A 21,746-nucleotide genomic window follows, 5' to 3' on the forward strand; every position below is an offset into this window, starting at 1 on the left:
CCACATTCAAAGCTGTCCTGGGCCACATGTGGCCCACAGGTTGTGGGTTGAACAAGCTTGTTCTATATCTTCAAGAATGCACTTGCCTGATAAAGGCTAATATAATAAACTGAAATGCATGCTTTTTGATCTTCTTATGCTTTGTTTTTTATCATCAGACTTTGCTTTCCTCTTTAAATGGCAGCGGAGAGGAGCATTACTTTGAACATTAATTCTTTGTTGAGAGTCTAGTGAAAACATGAGAGCTAGAAAGAAGCACATCCTACATCATAATATTTCAGAGCTAGAAGAGACATTAGGTATTAAGTCTAAGCCCCCTTGACTTGGGGCCAAGACAAGGTAAGTTTACTGATGTCACACAGTTGTTAGAGGCAAGCCCTGCCTGACATTCTCTCTCACGTGCCTTGATATCTCACAATTTTAGTTTGGATTGATTGGGAAACATTTGCTGAGAAAAATATAATAATCTTACATTTGGCAGCTTCTCTACACCTCTTGTTTAGTTTAATGGTCAGCTTTATTCCTCTATGTTTTAAAGAATGGTACTGGAAAGAATTAAATTGTGTAAAATCATGTCATGTTTCACTGTAAGTTCACAGGTTTTATCTAACTCAACACTTATTTTACAGATGACAAAACTGAGACCATAGAGATTAAATTTTGGTCGAGTCATCTTGACAGTATAAATTTGGTATCTTTTTTGTTTTCTCAGAATTTTTCTTTTTGTGCCAGTTGTTATTACTCTACTAGAGTTGGAAGCAAATTTCGGGTTTCCATTTCCTCCTTCCTACTACTCCCACCACCTGGTGAGATATCTCCAGGAAGAAGATGGTGCTCTTTTTCTTACCAGGGCATCAGAACTCCAACCTTGAGTGCAAGCTGTATTTACTACCACTTTTGAGGCAAGACCAAACATGCTTGATGAGCTCAGGTGGCAAACTCACCAAAAGCCTGCTTGTGGGGTTGGGGAAATTTGGGAAGATTAGAAGAATGCACACATATCTAAGAGGGAAGACTATTTAGAGAACTGCATAAGTTATGTCTAAGGCTTTTGTTTTTCCTTAAGTAATTAGGCTCCAAAAACTTAGTCTGCAACTTCTGGAGAGAAGGATTTCCAGCAGAAGCTCAAGGAACTCTTCTAAAGAACTCTATGAGCTGAGTGATCCCAAGCCACACACATTCACATCCATCCATCTTGCTTCCTAGGCTCCTACCATAGAGTTTGAAAATAACAAGTAATTCTGGTCATTAATCTTGTTGGGTGAATAGTTTTCAAGTATTTTCTCCCACTCCGTTGTTTGTCTCTTCACTTTGTGGATTTTTTGCTGTGTAGAAGCATTTTAACTTGATGTAATCCCATTTGTCAATTTTTGCTTTGATTGCTGGGAAGCATAGTGGGAAGGGGTGGATGAATAGGAGTTGGTTAATGGGCACAAATACATTGTTAGGTAGAAGAAATAAGATCTAGTGTTTGATAGCACCATAGGGTGACTACAGTTAACACTGATTTATTGTGTACTTCGAAATAGCTAGAAGAGAAGATTTGGAATGTTCTCAACACAAAGAAATGATAAATGTTTGAGGTGATGGATATTTCAATTACCCAGATTTTATCATTATATGTTGTATTCTTGTATCAAAATATCACGTGTACCTCATACATGTGTACAACTATTATGCGTCTATTAAATGAAAAATTTTAAAAAGTTAAAAAGGAGGCTAGAGGAAAGTTTGTTGCATTAAGACAATCAGAATGTATATTGGCCAATGGAAGTGAAAATATGTTATTTGTCAATATGATACTAACAATGTTTTTTTAAAGAGAGAAATGTCTTCTAAGAGTAGCTAGCCCTGTACTTCTTCCTTGCTTCCTGAGATGTGTTAGAATATAATTAAAAAATAAAAAGGTAAAATCATGACTGTCATACAATATAAAAATACAAATGTCATTAATTAATAAGGAAACAAATACAATGTTACAATTGATTCAATGGAAAACTTAAAAAGTACACTTCAGAAATGTTAAAATAAATTTACAAATTATTGCAAAATCATTATATATAAAAGTTGATAAGTGCATTCTACTGGACACAATTCATTTGCATTTCTGTGGACAAAAATCATGTGTAATATTTTCAGTGTTTTATAATTTACAAAATTATGAAGTAGCTGAAAGACAATGAAAGCTAAAAGGGTACAGTAGATAGGAAATGCAGTATTCTTTTTTGCTCATTTCAAAGTTTATAATTATTCTTGATAGAGGTTGTCATGTGATAATGTGAAATGCTGTGCTCCTGCAGTTATTATGTGACCAAAACAGGTGACATTGCCTACTGGCTAAAGAAAAAAGAAAGGATAGGATGAGCCAGGCTTCCTGCTAAGGAAGGTATTCAATGTCTACATTATTTATTATTAGGCAATTTTTCTTCTACTTCAGTTGATGAAGTGTACTATTTATTTATTTATTTATTTATTTAAGACAGAGTCTCGCTCTGTCTCCAGGCTGGAGTGCAGTGGTATGATCTCAGCTCACTGCAACCTCTGCCTCCCCGGTTCAAGTGATTCTCCTGCTCCAGCCTCCCGATAGCTGGGATTATAGGCACCCACCACCGCATCCAGCTAATTTATGTATTTTTAGTAGAAATGGGGTTTCACCATCTTGGCCAGGCTGTCTTGAACTTCGACCTCGTGATCCACCTGCCTCTGTCTCCCAACGTGCTGGGATTACAGGCGTGAGCCACCGCGCCCGGCCCAGTACTGTTTTATTTTTAGTGATACATATAAACAGAGAGTGAAGAGGAGATGCTCCACACCTCTTGGGGAATACGGTATTGCTTCAGTGGAGGCCTGAAGGTGGTACTTCAATAGATTTTGGATTTGTGAGCTTGAGAAACAGCACCTTTAGGGCTAATATAGCTCAGTCCTGATGGACAACGAATAAGCAGGAATGGGAGGCACCTTTAAGAGGCTTCAGAGGAGGAGATATCAACAAGGGATCACAGAGCAGAGCAAAATCCACACTGCATGTTTTTAGAATGGACTATGTAAGAATACAAGTGATCTATTCTGAAGAACTTCCAGGAATAACAATGAAATTTAGAAGAGGGCTGGATGTCCTGCTCTGGCAGGCAAAGCCTAGAGCTATCAAAATATAAGACCTAAGAAAATCCAGGGTGTACAATTATTTTCAATCAAGATTTATTTCTTATATCATTAACCAAAGTTAAGATAATCACCTGCTGGATTTTTTTTTTCTTTTTTGACATTTGAAGTTTTTAAATAAATGCTTTTCATAATATTTATATTTAAAATTCCCATTTTAGAAATGACAAAAGCGAAGCTTAGAAAATAGGATTGGTCAGTCTCTAAATTTCTTCTAGATATGACATTCTCCATTTATAAAGTTCTACCCAGGTATAATGCATTATCCTCGTATCTGCACTACCCATGGGAGAACTGAGACATCACAAACTGCAAGAGAAGACTTGACAGTTTAGCTTAGATTCGTCTTGGCAAATCAAGCCCACATTTGAACACACTTTAGAATTGAATTGAGACTTTCTTTTCCCCAAATACTCATTGAAATATCTAATCAGCAAAATAAACGGGTTTTACCAAATGTTCAGAGATTACAAATTGTATTTAGCACTCATCAACAAATTAAAACATTTCTCTGGGATCTCTCTCTCAGCACCTTACCAAAGATATATTCTTGCATTGAGATTCGTCTGATACTTTGCATTCATTATGTGCTTTTTCAACTTAGAAGTTAATTTCAGGGGGTTGATGTTGAGATCATTATTTATAATATGGTGACTCACATTCCCATGGAGGCAGCTGTAAGAAATTTGTCTAAAGGTAGACTAGCCCAGGTCAAAACTGTTAAAATCCAATTTTTTTCATCTGAAATTTAAAAAGCAATGGCCCACCCATACCTAATCTAGTTGTCAAATATGCAGACATATATGGAGATATACAGGTAAGACATAGCATACAATCCAGTCCAATTCATAAATGTATTCAGAGATTTCTAAATAAGAAAGATGCTATCTTAATGTCTGTCGGGACTGCTGAGGCTGAGGTAGACATTCTTTAGGCTCCTAAGAATTATATAATGTGAAGGTGGTATGTGTGTGACAGAGGTGTAGAAAATATAGTTATACAATATTATGTTATTAGATAGAGATGAATAAATGTCATCAAAGAAACAGGCTCTCTTGAAATGGATAAAGCAGAAAATATATAAACAGTTGAGGAAATCCAAAAGACTTCATGGAGTATTTATTATTGTGATGAAGTTCTAAATCATTTGTAATATTTGAATCATCAGAAATTTTGGAAAAACACAGGACTGTAATTCTTAATAGTATTAGCTAAGGCATAAATACAAGAATGTGTGGACAAGTTCAGGGGAAGCATTTAGATCAATTTGAATGTCACCTGGAAAATAAGTTGGGACCATAATGTTGATTATTATGGTGAGTGACATGAGATAAATTCAGACTACACATGGGAACCAATGGAGAGCTTTGGAACAATATGATCTGCACCTGAGAAAGACGATTCTGGCTATGGTGTAATTCTGTTAGATGAGATAAAGACAAGGAGATTAAATGAGAAATGTTTTTACACATATTATTTCATTGACACTAGAATTTATCACAGTCAATGTTTTTCTTGTTCCCACATGGTTTCACAACTTCCTAGATTGCTCATAATAAGGAAAATAAATTAATATAAAGTATTGAGCATTTAATAATAAGAAATTAAAATAAATCTGACTATAGCCATTTCTATGACTTGGTGAATTCTTAAGTAGTCATAAAATGTAGTGTTTTATGTTTCTAATCTGATAGTACCATTAACATTCAGAAAACACAGTAGTAAAATTTTTGAAATAGATTTGGTAGCTCATGAACTAGAAGAGACAAATTTATAATTAGGATTTTATAGATACTGATCAATAGCCTTGAAATCTTTTCATCATTTGTCACCAAATACTCTTAAAATACTCTTAGATATAATTATGATTTCAAATGGATCAGGAAAAACATAAAACAGTCGTCCCTCTTGTCAAATATTTCAAATTATGGTAAAAATGTTAAGGGAATACATAATCATGCTCAGAAATAGAAGGGAAAATTTCAGGGCAAAAGAAACTGTGAGATAGCCCTGGGTGATTAAAGAGGACTGGATTGAAGAAGAATTGGCAATTCATAAGCATGCAGGTGTCTTTCAGGAGTTTCATTTTTAAAAGCTGACAGTAGTGTAATTTAATAAAAAGAAATATTATTCAAAGTGGATAGAGAGATATATGGAAAGTGGTAGTAAGAATACAGATTAGTAAATTTTACAGACTTAATAAAGCATTACTTGTTTAGAGAAAGGATTTCTTCTTGCCATCTAAGACAAAAAAATATTATTGCATGAACATGTGAGAGGAGGTGGAGACTCAGGGTAGAAGTATAGTGATATTGATTAAAACGAATTTTATTGGAAAATATTAACTTCACTACAAGTGCAACGTTAAAATACTTGCAAGAATAGAAATCAAACAATGTTTAAACCAATATAGAAGAATGGAATAAAAGAAATTTAATACATCCAAGCAAAGGCAGAAAAATGGACAAAGATAGAGAAGGCACGATAAATGAAAAGACTAAGAAAAAAAGAATGAGTCCAAAAATGTTGGTAATTATAATAACTGTGACTAGGCTAAATGAATCTACTAAAATTTTCAGAGTAATAAAAACAAAGCGAATCAAATCTTGCCACTTTTTGTTTACAAAAGACATTGTTCAAATAATAAAAAAAAAAAATCATGTAACTACTCATATAGTTCTTACCACAGGCCAGGTACAATTCCAGGAAGTAGACATTATCGTTTATGTTATAGACAAAGTAACTGGAGCACAGAGAGGTTAGTCACCTTGCTCTAACTCACACAGGTAGTAAGTAGCAGAGCCAGGATTAGAACGAAGGTAGTTTGGCTTTAGAATCTTGTGTTTAATTTATTTACAACATAAATTGGTAAAAATAGTAAAAAAATAAGCTTGTGCAGTAATATTATCACAGAAGATAAGATTTAAGGCAAAAACCTCAATAAAGGACAAAGGAACATATTTTTTCAGTTATAAACATAATTCACCAGTAAGATATAAATCATGAAGCAAGTATGCATATAGCAATATTGCTTTAAAATGTACAGAGACAAACTAACACAACCTCAAAAGGAATAGTCAGTCCCACAATCAAACTGTAAGAATTTAATACATTTCTTTAAAAACTGAGATATCAGATAGAAATAGAAAATGAGGTATTCTGAACTGGATATGGACTAGGCTTTATTGCATATGTTAGAGTTCATTACTCTCAAAATATCTGCTGCCTTCCTTACCAGTTCTTTCCTACTAGGCTCATCATAATAGAACTATAATCCTTCTATCCCACTGACACCAAGCTTGGCTATGTGACGTGCTCTTTGGCCAAAGCAATAGAGTGGATGTGGCACGTGCTGCTGCTTCTGGGCGCAAGTTTTAAGAGTCATTTGTGCATACCACCAGCTCTGTTTTTCCCTATGCCGTGGGATCAGCAATGTCTCAGAGGGACTACTCCTTCATCCTGGGTCCAAGATGAAAATGCAAAGCCAAATCCATAGGCTAACCCACATGAGTAAGAGGTGAGCCTTTGCTGCTAAAGACCACCACAATTTTGGGGCTACTTGTTGTAACAGCACACATTGGCCCAAGGCAATTGATGATACATTGCACTAGCAAATAATCCCCGAATTTCAGAGCTTAAAAAATGAATTTTTTCTCATTCATGCTATGTGTTCCAATGTCTCAGCAGGGTGCTCTGCTCTGCACAGTTAATACTTGGGGAATCAGGCTGAGAGAGGCTCCACCATTTTGTTGTTGTGGTGGTTGTTATTTTAAGAGATAGTGTCTCACTTTGTGTCCCAGGCTGGAGGGCAGTGGTGTGATCATAGCTCATTGCTATTGTGAACTCCTGGGCTCAAGCGATCCTCCTGCTTTGATTTCCTGAATTGCTGGGATTACAGGCATGATCACCACACCTTGCCCTCCACCATCTTTGGATGCTGCAGTCTCAAAGTGGAGCCCCAGGGACCACAGAAACAGTGGAAGACAGCACAGAGAATTGGACACTAGCTATTTTGTTACCATGAAGAGGAACACATGTCACTTCCACTCACATTTTAGTCTCACAAGCAAGTAACCGGGTCATGGCTGAGTTTAAGGGGGTAGGGAAATAAAATCTTCCAGTGTGTCAAGGAGTGAAGACTTGGAAATATTGATGAGAATATCGATACCAATGCATTGCTCACCAAACTCAACAAGTGCAGAATACGTATTTTCAAATACACATGAAAATTTGAGAAATTTGAGCACATAGCATGAAGAAAAAGAATCTCAACAAATTCCAAAATATTGATATCATATAAACCAAACATCAGAGATGTCTGATGAAATATAATTAGAAATCACCCCACGAAAGATAGCTTTAAAATACCGTATTTTAAAACTCTGTTTTGTATAGTTAAAAAATTGAAGAGTAAAGTGAAGATGAAAGTTAAATACTTAGAAAAGTGAACAAGGGATATAATACACATAAAAATATTTTATATGTGTATGTGTAGAATAGAAACAAAGATGAAAATTAACAAATACCTAGAAAAGTAAACAAGGGATGTAATATACATTGAATTTTTAGAATATAAACAATGCAATGCTCAGGAAAAACTATGTCATATTAAATCAGTTTTTAACTAACGGGAAAATAAATGATAATCCTTTAATTTAAAAAATATATTAAAATAAACTAAAAGACAAAAATTATAAAGAAAAATTAAAAATTAAGCAAATGGACATAAAATACGAGTATATAAACAGAATCAACTTTATAAAAGATTAATAAATTCTTGAGAAGTATGCTGAAGGAAAATAAAAATAATAACACATGTAAACAGTAGCAAAAATGGAAATGTGATTTAAGAAGAGACAACGGGCAGGGCACAGTGACTCATGCCTGTAATCCCACCACTTTGGGAGGCTGAGGCAGGAGGATCACTTAAGGCCAGGATTTTGAGAACAGCCTGGGCAACATAGCAAGACCCTATCCCTATTTATTTTTAATGGTACAAGCAATCTTTCTATTCTCCTTGGATCATTTCTTTAAGATGAATGTATGTGATACTCAAAGATTTACCACTCGAAACACACCACTCATAATTTATAGATGAATTCTGTATAATGACATCAAAAAAAGAAGGAATAGATAATTCATTTTTTTACAGTTGTTCTAGAAAATTTAAAAAGATGTATATAAAGATAAATTGCTACCCAACTCACTTTGCAAGCTAGCATAACCTTGATATGGAAACAAAAATTAAAATTAAAATGTAGGACAGAATAACTTAAAATTTATTGCAGACAACATAATCATCTGCCTTGAAACTTCAACAGAATCAATTGAAAAAAAAAAAAACTATATTGGAAGTAAGACATGGCCAGATGCATAATCAGTACGTACAAGCCATTACCTTTGCATACTCCTGAAAGAACAAATTCAAAATTGTAGCAAGGAAAAAAAAAAGATTCTATTTACTGAAGCTACAGAAATGTCAAAATATCTTGAAATTAACTTAACAAAAATGTATTAAGCCTTTATTCCATATGGAGACAATATTAAATTGATTGAAGGAATTAAAAGATCTTAATAAAAGGAAAAAAGTCAGAGTTCAATATTCAATATTATGATAGAAGGAGCACTTCAAATCAGTGGGGAAACAAATTATTCGATAAGTGTTTCTAGGAAAATGTAAAATGTTATAAAAAGTAGATCCTCACATCACACCCTTCAAAACAACAAATTCCACAGGGAATAAAGACACAAACGCATATACAAAACAAATCTTTTAAACCTTCTGAAAGAAAATATTAAAAACAAGTCATAGAAAGCAAGAACCATAAAGAATACAAAATGGAAATATTTTTATTCAGAGGAGGATTTACTTTAATGCTGATGATGTTTAAAATTTAACAACGCCCTTCAGGGGCCACTAGGGACCTTAAATGTTCCCCAGGAGTCAGATATTTATGTGAGATGGTTACAATCAGCACTGGGCAAATCCAGCCCACTGTTTCTCTAAATAAAGTTTTATTAGAGCACAACACACTTACTCATTTTCATATTATCTGTGATGTTTTGGTGCTACAATGACAGAGTTGAATAGCTCTTACAAAGGACTTAGGTTCCCCGAATTTAAAATACTTACTCTCTGGCCCTTTATAGAAAAAGTTTGCCAAACCCTCATTTACATCCCTCTCTCCTTCCACTCAAACTTTCCTTTTGTCACATTTGCTTCCATATCAGGAGGCACTGAATTTGTCAGGAACACTTTCTGGGGTTTGGCTAAAGTAGTGTTGAAAGGAGGATGTTGTTAGGAGTTAGGCTAGAGTTAATTGGCATTTATTTAGAGGATTTGCAATAACTCGTGTGCATGGAAACAAAGCATTTTGGAAATTACAGAGCCAGAGCTAGCTTATGGAAAATTCTCGCGGGTATCAGAGACATTACAGAGGATTTGGTTTTCATCAATGGCTAGTCAAAATAGAAGTTCTCTCCTGTTGGAAATGTACTTATTAATGCAGCATATATAATTATAAACTTGCCGTGCTTATTTTACTTTCTTAGGAATTGGATTAAATAAAATTTATCAGGATTCCTGTGCTTATAGAGCCCAAGTTCATAACAGTTCTCTAGACAGTGAGTTTATTTGTGATTAAAATCTCTGGTTTTATGAATCTCAACTTTCAGTAATACAATACAAATTTTAACTAATAAAGCTATAGAAAAGATTAAATTATCTTTCTATCTTCTTGCTATAAAATGTTATAAAAATTTGATATATGAAAATATCAATAAGATTTTGTGATATTTTTATTTAAAATCTATTTAATATTTTTAGTTTTTTCCTCATTAAAAATGTTACATTTTACCTAAAATTCCTTTTATAGTTATGTATTTTTTCCTAAAGACAGCCCTGGAGATTGTATAACATTTGTGTCCTTACAAATCCTGGTTCTAACCTTCTATGTGGCAAAAAAAATTATTCTATAAACTAGGATAAAAGGCAAATGGTAAACTTTGAAAACCTATTTGCACATGCACAGCAGGTTTAGTATCAAAGTATCCAGACTAATTTATAAAAACAAAACAAACAGATTTTTAAAAACCCTTCCAAATAATTAGCTTTAAAAATTATTTCATAACTTTTATCATCATAGGCAGGAAAAAAAAAAAAAAACAAAACAAAACCGGGAAACCTTACCCAGACTGGCTTAAACAATAAGAAGTTCAACGTACATTGAACTTCCAATATACTTTTATTATACTTTGAGTAGTATTATTCTCTTTTCCTGTAATTTCCAACACTGAAGTTTGTTTTCTTCATAGGCTCAAACGATTGCCAAGATTACCTGGAGTTACACGAATCCTTATTAACATCTCACCACATAAATATTCTGAACTTTGTACTGACTGGGACACCCATGAATCAATTATTCCTGTGCACAGGAAACTAACAGGTAGTCATTGATTTAAATCTGTGTTACTTGGACCAATTACTGTAGGAAGGAGGATGGGATTACCCTAATTGGTTTATGATAATCACCTTGAATAGGTGCTTTACTGGGTATTGTGGAGACCATAAAAACAAATGAGATAATTGACAAAGGATATAGACAGATAATTCTCCAGAAAGAAATACAGTCTGTAAACTTCAACACAAAGCTTGGAGACAGGCACATAGTGGTTTATAATACTATTCTGTTCACTTTTGGAAATATTAAAAAATTTCCAAAATGAAACATGATTTTAAAATTTCCCACCATGCTTGTGAATTTGTCTACTTTTTTTTTTTAACAATTTTTGTTTTAAGTATTTTGAAGATATGGTATTAAATACATACAAATTTAGATCTGTAATGTCCTTATGATGAATTGAGTCTTTTATTATATTATGACTTGCTTTTCTCCAGTAATAGTTTTGGGCTTGAAGTCTATTTTATCAAACATTAATGTAATTTCACAACACATTTTTTTTGCCGGAATTTTTCTGGTATTTCTTTTCCATCATATGACTTAATTCTTCTGTATGTTTTAATTCTCATGTAAACAACACACAATTGTATTACTTTCAGCTAGTTAAATAATCTTCATCTTTATCTTTCAAGTTTAGTCCGTTTACAGTTATTGTTGAAACAGAGAAAAGCAGTCCCTCATACCCATGAAGTGACCTGGCAATAAGAGCTAAGCCTGAATGTTTCTAGGAGCTGTCTAGGCACTAAAAACTGGGTTGTGGTGTTATTCTGTTGAACATGAACAATTTCACAGAGTATTAACATCAGACAAAGCCTCTCTGTGAGCATGACACAAACTAGAATTTTCCTTAAGTGTGTCTCGGCAGGAACAAAAACATTGTCCAAACAAAAAAAATGGTCAAAAAGTCCTCTTGTCTGATTAAACTAGTAACTGTTGCTTCTGCACTAATTATGGATTTAGCTCTGTTTTATTTCTCCTACCTCTTAAATAAAATTCATTAAAATACTAATTTATAGAATTTCTCCTGTGTCCTAACCATGTGCCATCAGTATTTAAGTCTTATTTAAATAGTATTTAAATCAGTATTTAAGCAAATCAGTATTTAAGTCTTCTCTCACATCTCAACATGACTAAGTCTTATATTAATATAAGTCCCTTCTAAGATCTCCTTTCGAGATGTCCTATGGCTTCCTGGTATACTGTCTTCCTTGTGACAATGAGCCAATAAACCCAATGTTCTTTGACTATTGGTGTGTCCCTGGTGATCTTTGACAGATGGGCATCAACACCATAACTGCTGATATATTTCAACTAATCTTATTAAGCAGCTTCTGTTTTTCCTGTTTTCTAGATTTCTTTCCCTCTTTTATTGTCTTTTGGATTTCTTTTCTCCTTCTCATTCAATTTTCTCTTCATTTCCAGTCATTCTACATCAATTATTTAATGTTTTCCCTATTTTAATGTTCATATTTAACATACAGGTTGTTTTTATATTTATAGCCTCTTTTCCTCCCACGAAATACACATTGCTGTTATTATGCAATCCATATTTGTTAAGTTGTGTCTAAATATTTGTCATTACCTTTGCCCATCATTCAGTTATTCAGTATGACCTTCCCTCTGGGTTCATCTGTTTAAGGTATACCCTTTAAATTGTTTATACAAAATGTTTTTGGTAACAATATTTTCATATTTTTAAATCTATTATTTCATACTTACTCTTGAAAGATGTTTTACTTGGTAAAAAATTCAAGATTAACTTGCATCTCTCAACACATTGAAGATACTCTTCGACTGTTTTCCAGGATCCTTTCTTGTTAATAAAAATTCAGGCTAAGAATGAATTGTCAGTTATTTGTAGATGACTGGCTTTTCCTCTCTGGCTGTTTTTTAAGGCTATCTATTTTTCTTTGGTGTTCTACAGTTTCACTTTGATGTGTTAAGGTAAGAATTTCTTTTTATTCATCTTGTTTGGAATATACAGGACTTCCTAGATCTAAGTGCTGGTGTCTTTCAACATATCTGGAAAATGTCAGTCCTTTTGTCTTTGAATATTTCTTCTTCTCCATTCTATTTTCCTCCTGTAAACTATGATGAAGTGTATTTTAGATGTTCTAATGATTTCTCTTAGTCTCTCACCCTCCTTCTATATTTGCAATCTATTGATTGTTGTCTGAATAATCACCTCAGATGTTTTTTATAGGACATTTTGTCTTCAGCTGCATCAAATCGGTTGTTTAAACTATCCACTTAGGTTTAAAATACAATTACATTTTCCAATTATAGCAGTTTTATTTTTTCACATCTGCTTGTTCTCAAATTTCAAGCTCCTTTGCTATTCAAGCTCCTTTTAAAGATATTAAATATAGTTATTTTGAATTTTGTGTCTAAAGCTAACATCTGAACTATTTGTCATTCTGTCTCTACTCTCCCTTATTTCTGTTGGTTCCCATCATGCTGTCTTTTGCCCTGAGCTGTTTTATGATTTTTGACTGCAAAATGTCCTTTTACTGGGAACTTTATCTGTGGAATTCTTTGAAGCCTGAATTAAACTTGAATTCCTTCGAAGAGGATTTGCATTTGCTTCTACCAAACATATAGTTACTACCAACCTGAGACCACTTTAAACTAAATTCTTCATTTTAAGTTTTTCAAACCACAATGGTAACATAAATTTAACTATAATCCTGCATGAGACCCAGCATATAAATATGAATTCTCAGGGCTTTATATTTCTCCCTACATATATCCAGCATCAGAGTCCAAATAGCCAGTTGACCTTGCTGTGGGGAAAAGAAAGAGAGATCAGCCTGTTACTGTGTCTATATAGAAAGAAGTAGACATAAGAGACTCCATTTTGTTCTGTATTTGAGATGCTGTTAATCTGTGACCCTACCCCCAACCTTGTCCTTGTAAGAGACATGTGCTACAGTGACTCAAGGTTTAATGGATTTTGGACTGTGCAGGATGTGTCTTTGTTAAACAAGTGCCTGAAGGCAGCTTGCTGGTTAAAAGTCATCACCATTCTCTTAATTTCAACTACCCAGGGACAGGTACACGGCCAAAGGTCACAGGGACCTCTGCCTAGGAAAGCTAGGTATTGTCCAAGGTTTCTTCCCATGTGATAGGCTGAAGTAATGCTAAGAGGTTTATGGAGATGTTTGCATATGCATCTCAAGGCACAGCATTTTCCTTTAAACTTATTCATGTCACAGAGGTTTTTGTTCATATGTCTTACTGCCGATTTCCTCCCTACAATGATCCTATTGTCCTGCCACTCCCTTATCTTTAAGATGGTAAAGATAATTATCAATAAATACTAAGGGAACTCAGAGACCGGGGCCGGCGTAGGTCCTCTGTAAGCTGAGCGCCGGTCCCCTGGGCCCCCGCTTTTCTTTCTCTATACTTTGTCTCTGTGTCTCATTTCTTTTCTCAAGCCTCTCGTTCCACCTAACGAGAAACACCCACAGGTGTGGAGGGGCAGGCCACCCCTTCACCTTGCTATAGCCTTCTGCATGGGAGGTTTATTTTTCTTTTATGCTTAATTTGACAGTAGAGCTCTTGGCTTTTCTAGTTTTATTCATGGATTTCCTATTGACTTCCTAACCCTCATTGAGACCAATGAAGTCATCAAAGGAAGCTTTACAATCTCTAGGGTTTTGATAGAAGCATTCGTATCAAAAGCCCACACTGTTACTGGTTTACCTCATATAGAGGTACTCATAGAACCCATAAGGATTCTATGGATTTCTTATTTTGTGCCAGCTCAACAATATGTTGTAAATTTCATTTATCTGTAAGTTTCATTTTTTTTAAGGAGGCATTTTTCTCAGAAAATGTAATCTGTCATACTAAATGTTGCTAGATTTTGTCATTAGTTTAAGTCTCTAAACTTAAATTTCCTCATTTAGTCCTTAAGGGGATATGATATCATTTGATTGATATTACATCATAACATGTGTAAAATACTGCTACTCAGCATTAAGCTATAGTGAGGACTTGAGGGTAAGGAACAGGGGAAGCTTTACTGATGGGTACAGGATGGCATCTCCCAAACTGTGTTCTTTGGACGTTAGTGACTTTCACAATATTAATTGGTATTCTGCCAACAAATAAAAAATAAAAAATAAATAACGTGTCCTATTGACAAAACGTTGGGAAAATTCTGCACATACTTTTACCCTCTTGGGGAAATATATGAATATTAACATAGGGAACACTCTGAGAAGCCTTATAATAAGAGCACCTGATGAAAAAATTGTTAACCAAATATTTTTAACCACACCCTATCAAAGAATCTATTTTTTTAAAGAACACTGATGTCCAGAGATCACAGTTTGGGAAACAATGGTGTCAGGGAATATAGTTAATCCCTCTCCTCTTTGAGGATTCAAAATACAACTTTTCCACACAAAGAGGCATCTCGTATGGAAAAGTAAAGGTAATAGGGGAAGGAGTGCTAGGGTATGTGGGGAAGTTCTGTGGAGCAAGGGAGGCATTACTGTGGTGTACTCTCAAGAGTTTAGGCCAGGTGTGGTGGCTCACATCTTTAATCTCAGCACTTTGGGAGGCCAAGGGAGGAGAACCACTTGGGATCAGGAGTTTGAAACCAGCCTGGACAACATAGCAAGACCCTGTCTCTTCAAAAATTAGAAAAATTAGCCAGGAATAGTAATAATCACAATGCATGACTGCAGGTCTGCTAAGGTCTTCAATTTGGATTAATCCATATAAAGCCAATTTATCAGAAAATACTTGTGTTGTGTTATGTAAGACTATAAAAGCATGAGTTGAGGGAGGGCAGAAGGAATATAGCTGACAAGTGTCAACATCGCCTTCCATGCCATTACTTCTAGAAAGCGTAAGTAAATCTTGAGAGTTTCTTTGAGTGTACATTGGATAGGAATCACTGAGAGGTAAAAGGATTAAGGAGAAGATGGAGAAATTAGAGGAAACAAAAAAGCCAGCCATGAAGAAATGCTCAGGGTTTGAGGCAGATCCCAAAAGTAGAAAGGTCATTACTGCTCATCCTCACAGCACTAAAAGGCTCTTCACAGTGGAATGGTTCATAGATCACAGAGGAAGAAAGACTGACACAGTAGCTATTATGCCAAATATCTGTAAGCAACTACTGGGTTAGAGACTGCATATATTCACGGTGACTGTTGTGGAACAAAAGCCAGGGAAGCCCAAAATAAGACCCGTGTTCTAGAATCTTTGAGAGTCAAGAAAGTTTCAACCATGGAAATTGAGAATAGCCAATTTCTGGCTACATGAAGAAAGTTTTTTTTTAATATTACTGCGGCTTTTTATAGCCTCACATGTTATTGTGGAGTATAATGTATCCATCCGAAAGCAGTTGTAAACAAATTTTGATCCAATCTGACAACAGTTAGACAGGAGCCAGGAGACAATGCAATTATATCTTCAAGAGGCTAAGAACCCTATCAAATTGCAATTCTCCCTGCCCATGTTCTTTCTCCTTTCTTTTTTTGTGTTATCTGGAGCACATGTGACCTTCTAACATTTTGTACATTAACAATGTTTATCATTTGTCTTCTTCAACTAGAAGGTAACCTACAGTAGGGCAGGGATTTTTGTCTATTTTATCCATAAATTTATCCCCAAGGCCCGGAAGATTGGTTAATATATAGTAGGTGCTCAGTAAATACTGGATGAATAAATAAATCATTTCACAGCAACATAGGGAGCATTTAGCTTCATTTTAGTTTTAAGCAAAAGCCACAATATTTGCCCCATAAATCGACATAAATTTTATACCCTCAAGGGTATAAAAACTCAGACAAAACCGTCTTCTCATTTTTCTCCTTCACACTGTTAACACAGTAAATTTTCTGTAGTTGAGATTTTATGCAAAAGCAAAAAAGAAATGGCAAAAATCCCAACTCAAACAAGCAAATATAAGCAAATGAGCAAACTTTTATTTGCATCTACTGTGTGTCAAGCTAAATTGGACTCTGTGTATTATTTTAATTGAAAATAATCCCCTTGAGTACAAATGAGAAAGAAAAAAATTGTAATCATTGGCCAACCTGTAAATTACTTTAAATAGTGTTTCTGGAGCCTTAATGCAGATGGCATATTCTGGTTGTTAATAGTCCCTTATTTCAGAGAAAATTACTCTTTGCCATTTGCTTAATTTGCCACACAGAAATATGGGCTTATTTGGATCTAATGCTCTTGAATAGAATGTGAACTTTGAACTTCTTCTAGTTATATAATCAATATTCCTTATGTGGCAAAGTGTCTTCTTAAGAAAGTGCAGTTATTTTTCCCAAACATTTTTTCCTCTGAAACATACAGTATATGCTCACACACACATCAATTTGGATAAAGTCTGTTTTCTACCTAATTTTATATTCCCAGGTAATTAAAATCCTACATGATTTCAGTTCACTATTGTTCTAAGACATCTGCTAAAAACAGCTATTTACAAAAAAAAGTATTGAAATTCTGTTAATTGGTCCTACTTTTATAAAAAAATTTTAAGTACACGATTTTGAGTCGTAGCATCTCTAAAACTCAAATATTTAAATGTTCTACATTATACGCTTTACTGAGTACTGGAGTAGGAATAGGAGGCAATAATTGTTCATGAAAAAATATATATAAATTAAGAAAGATTGACAATAAAATGATTACAAAATAACTTCCAAATGTCTGACAAGCTATAGCAGCCTTACAAAATTAAACAATTTTAAAGGTTTGTCTGCCAAGTTTGGTGGGTCTTGTCTATAATCCCAGCACTTAGGGATTGCTTGAGCCCAGGAGTTCAAGACCAGCCTGGGCAACATGATGAGACCCTGCCTCAGAAAAAAAAAAAAAAAGTCTAAAATAAGATAAATATATATATTTTTAAAAATAAAACTTTCTTACCATCTGAGATTATTGTGTTCACCATATGATATGGTTTGATGGTGTTGTCACATAAATCTCATCTTGAATTGTAGCTTCCATAATTCCCACTTGTTGTAGGAGAGACCTGGTGGGAGATAATTGAATCATGGGGGCGGTTTCCTTCATACTGTTCTCATGGTAGTGAATAAGTTTCAAGAGATCTGATGGATTTATAAGGGGTTTCCTTTTTGGCTTGGCTCTCATTATCTCTTGCCTGTTGTCATGTAAGACGTGCCTTTGCTTCTCCTTTCCCTTCCACCAAGACTGTGAGACCTCCCCAGCCATGTGGAACTGTGAGTCCATTAAACCTCTTTCCTTTATCAATTACCCAGTCTCAGGCATGTCTTTATTAGCAGTGTGAAAACAGATTGATACACCAGAGCTCTATAAAATAATATTGATGTCATGGAATAGCCAAATCCATATTTGCTATTTAATCTTTGGCTGCAAGGTCATAGTTAATTTATCAATAGATAGGAGTGATCTTAGAAGACAGAAAACAGGCCTCATTGAAAAGACCAAGGTGACAGAACGCAACATGTTTATTATGGCCTTATATACACACGTTGTTTCTGAGGTTAGCTTTTTTCAGCGTGTGATCATTGTTTCTCATTTTTGTCTTGATTCAAAGTTGAATGTCTTGTATTTATAACTCTGAAAAATCTCTTTGTACTCAATTCAATGAAGAAAAAGAGAAAATGGAGGAGTGCTCCTCCTGTAGATGTAGACTGAGGAACTCAGTGTTTTGCTCAAATGTTGCTTGAAGAAATTAATTCCAACTTACAGCTAACAAAATCAGTCACACTTAATATGAGAAATATGTATAAACACGCCTGACTGAGAGATTACCAAGTTCTGAGAGCTTAAATTTGATAGATTTCTTTGGAACAGAGAAATAATAATAAAATCAGTTTATCCTGAATAAAATAGATGAGAGTGATGGCGAACTGGAAGTATTAATTAAGGAGCTCTTATTGTGCAGTTTCCTTCTTTAAGAGTTAGGAAATTTACTAGATTCAATCATTTTTGAAATCCAGGTTCTGTTTTGTAATCAAATAAGGCACACTGTGTTGTTTTGTTAAAAGCAGTAGTGTTGGAATTGAGATAATCCATTTCAATATTTTGCCTGGTTCTCACTGTAGCTAACATAGCATTTATGTAAGCAGATGTGTAGACAGAAAACAAATGGAAATCTTCAGAAAAAGAGCTTAAAACTCGATTTCTATTTTCTATCTTTTTACCTCTCACCAGTGATCTTGACTCCAACCCTCTCTCAGAAGCACCACTGACTAATAACTAGACCCCTCCACAATTTTAGTTTCAATCATTTATTCTCTGACTGCTACCTCCTGTCTTTCCAGCTTACTGCCTTTCTTAACTCAACTCACAGTGGTTTCTAAAATTCTAAGTGTTCTGCTCCATTGCTACCTTTTAGACACCATCTCCCTCTGCTGGGTTCCCACAGAAGTCACTCTGTTTCAACTCTGAAAGATGTCCTGAGTTCCTCAAACACCCCCATGCTCCCTCCATGAGACGTTTGTACTTGGAATTTTTCTTCCTGAATTACTCTTACTCAAGATATCCTCATGGCTCAGGAATTAGTGATCTATTACCCCAAATTAGCAGCTTAATACAACTCATATTTATTATCTGAGTTTCTGAAGGTCAAGAATCTGGGAGTAGCACAGACTCTAGGAAGCATGGATCAGTCTCAGGGTCTCTTGTGAGGTTGCCGGGAAGATATTGGCCAGAGTTGCAGTCTCAATAGATGTGCCTCTGCTGCCAGATGTAGGCAGGAGGCTTCAGGAGCTCCCCAAATGACATGCTGCATTCTGTGAACAACTGAGTCCAGTCTGTGCTCAAGAGAGAGAAATTAAGCTCCATTTCTTTAAGGAAGGAGTATCAAGACATTTGTTGGCTTTTTAAACATTATTTATTGCTTCATTTATTTATTTACATACAGGGCCTTGCTCTGTCACCCAGGCTAGAGTGCAGTGGCCCAATCTAGCTCCAATCTAGCTCACTGTAGTCTTGAACTCCTTAGCTCAAGTGATCCATCTCAGCTATCGGAGTACCTGGGACTACAGGCACAAACCACCATGCCAGGTCTCCTAAAGCTTTGGGATTACACGCATGAGCCATTTTTCCCTGCCCTGCTGGCATGCTTTAAAAGTCATCTGAGCTCATCTCTCATGAACTCTGGGTCTCCACTCCAATGCCTCCTTATCAGCGAAACTTTTTCTATTTGCTTTATATGAAATAAGAAGCCTTCCCTCTAAGCATTTTCTGGCTCCATTCACTTCAGTAATGCCTATCACCATCTAAAATATTATATGCTCATTTCTTTCTTTATTATATATCTCCCCACCCAACCCCTGGAATAAAAGCTCTAACAGGAGAGGAAATGTATGTATGTTGTTTACTGCTATATCCTCAGCACTTGGAACAGTGCCTGGCATATAACAGGCAAAATCAATAAATAACTGCTGAATGATTAAATGAATGAATAAATAATATAAGAATAAATGCTTATTTTAGTTACCCTGAAGGCAATGTAGACATCGAAAGATCCTGACCGGCTTATGGTTAAAGCTTCTCTCTGTGCTCATTCTTTGGTGCAGGAAACCCCTACAAGGACATGAAATTTGCCGTTGTGTTATACAGGAGTATATACCCTTATCAGATCAAGTCTTTCCTTTGGACCACAAATAGAGACTTTCAAGTCCCTCATACAAATAAGCCTCAAAGGGGAGTGAACAGCTCCTGCCCAAGGATTCGGGGTCCCTTGGTGACCTGACTTTTGGGCTTTCCATCAGCACACTGACTAGACAATTGAAATCTGCTGACTTTTTTTCTTTTCATTTATTCTTTTGTTTCAAAGTGTTCCCTTAAATGAACCAATTTCTTGCCTGTTTATCCCTCATCAAACCCCTGACCTCATCTATCCCCCCGACTCAGTATCTCACCTGAGTAGCCTGCCATAGTGGTCTAATTCTTATCATCATTAACTCCCTGTGTGGTGCGTGGCATCTGAGAGACTTCTGAGCCTGACTTCTCCTACTCAGCCCTTCTTTGCTCTTTCCATGTCATGGCATGACACACAAATTCAATGCACAATAAGAATCCTGCATGTAAAATGCTTACAGGTTAACTATATCAATGTGAAATTATTATTTCAAAAAAAGGTCAGCAATGTAGAAGAGCAAGTATTAAAAACACATGCGCTACGCTGAAATCTCAGCTGTCTCTCTAGCAAGTTGCTCAAATACTCTTAGATTAAGTCCTCCTCATGATTAGGGATTTGCACTGTCATGAATGTTCAAAACCATCGGGATGCTAATTGGCCAAAAAGTCTCTCCAGTATACCTGAATATGTATGGGAAACAGTGATTGAGAGAGTAGCCTAACCACAGGAACTGAGAATCAAAAGTGACAGGGTTTTCATTTTGCTGAATGAGCAGGCTTGACATTTGCTTAACATCAAGGTGCTCAACAGGTCCAATTTTAATTTCAGTATCCATATACCAAAAGGGAAAAATACACAAAATTTCGGGAATTCAAAGTTACTAATTGAAATTTTTATTTGTTTTTCCTTTTCTTCCTTATTACATTCGAGGAACTAACAATGAAAAAGAATTTTTTCATTGTTTTCATTTTTTACAAGGAGTCTGTCAGTGCAAAGGGTGAAAGTCTCCAAATTTAAGAAGTCAATTTCTTAAAAACAAAACAAAACTAAACTAAACAACAAAAAAAACTACTTTCTGCTAATTTTCTATCCACTTTTTCTTGTGATAAATAAAACAATACAAATAATAGCTATATATCTAAATATGAATCTCCAGTTAATGTCCCTGAGCTTGGATTTTACAGAAGCCTCATTTAGCCACCTTCTTTTCCTCTTTTTTCCACTCCTCCCAGGGAGTTGGACATATGGTAAGTTGGAGAGAATGCAGCACAAATTAAGACAGAAGCAGAGTATATGTGAGCTATGGTGGGACTGCAAGGTCTTTACGCCACAAATTTCCCCTCCACTCATCTGTGAACTCATCTGTTCTCCAAAACAGCTAACACAGGTCTTGAATACATGAAAAAATTAATGTGCAGTATACAACATGTAGAACTGACTTGCTTAGAGGGAACTGATCCTAACAACCAACATCTCTAATAAAGTGCTAGTAAGACTATTTCCAGACCTCCATGGGTACG

General features: G+C 35.2%; 1 long non-coding RNA gene across 1 annotated transcript in view; it reads right to left on the reverse strand.

Moving 5' to 3' along the window:
* Positions 1-21,746, reverse strand: part of LOC108587204 — a 72,946-nt gene that overhangs the window by 49,112 nt on the left and 2,088 nt on the right. Inside the window, exon 2 of the long non-coding RNA XR_002523762.2 lies at positions 20,083-20,168. This is a non-coding gene — a long non-coding RNA (uncharacterized LOC108587204). The remainder of the gene's footprint in view (positions 1-20,082; positions 20,169-21,746) is intronic.

This window comes from Papio anubis, chromosome 8, assembly GCF_008728515.1.
Source record: "Papio anubis isolate 15944 chromosome 8, Panubis1.0, whole genome shotgun sequence".
Classification (NCBI taxonomy): Eukaryota; Metazoa; Chordata; class Mammalia; order Primates; family Cercopithecidae; genus Papio; species Papio anubis.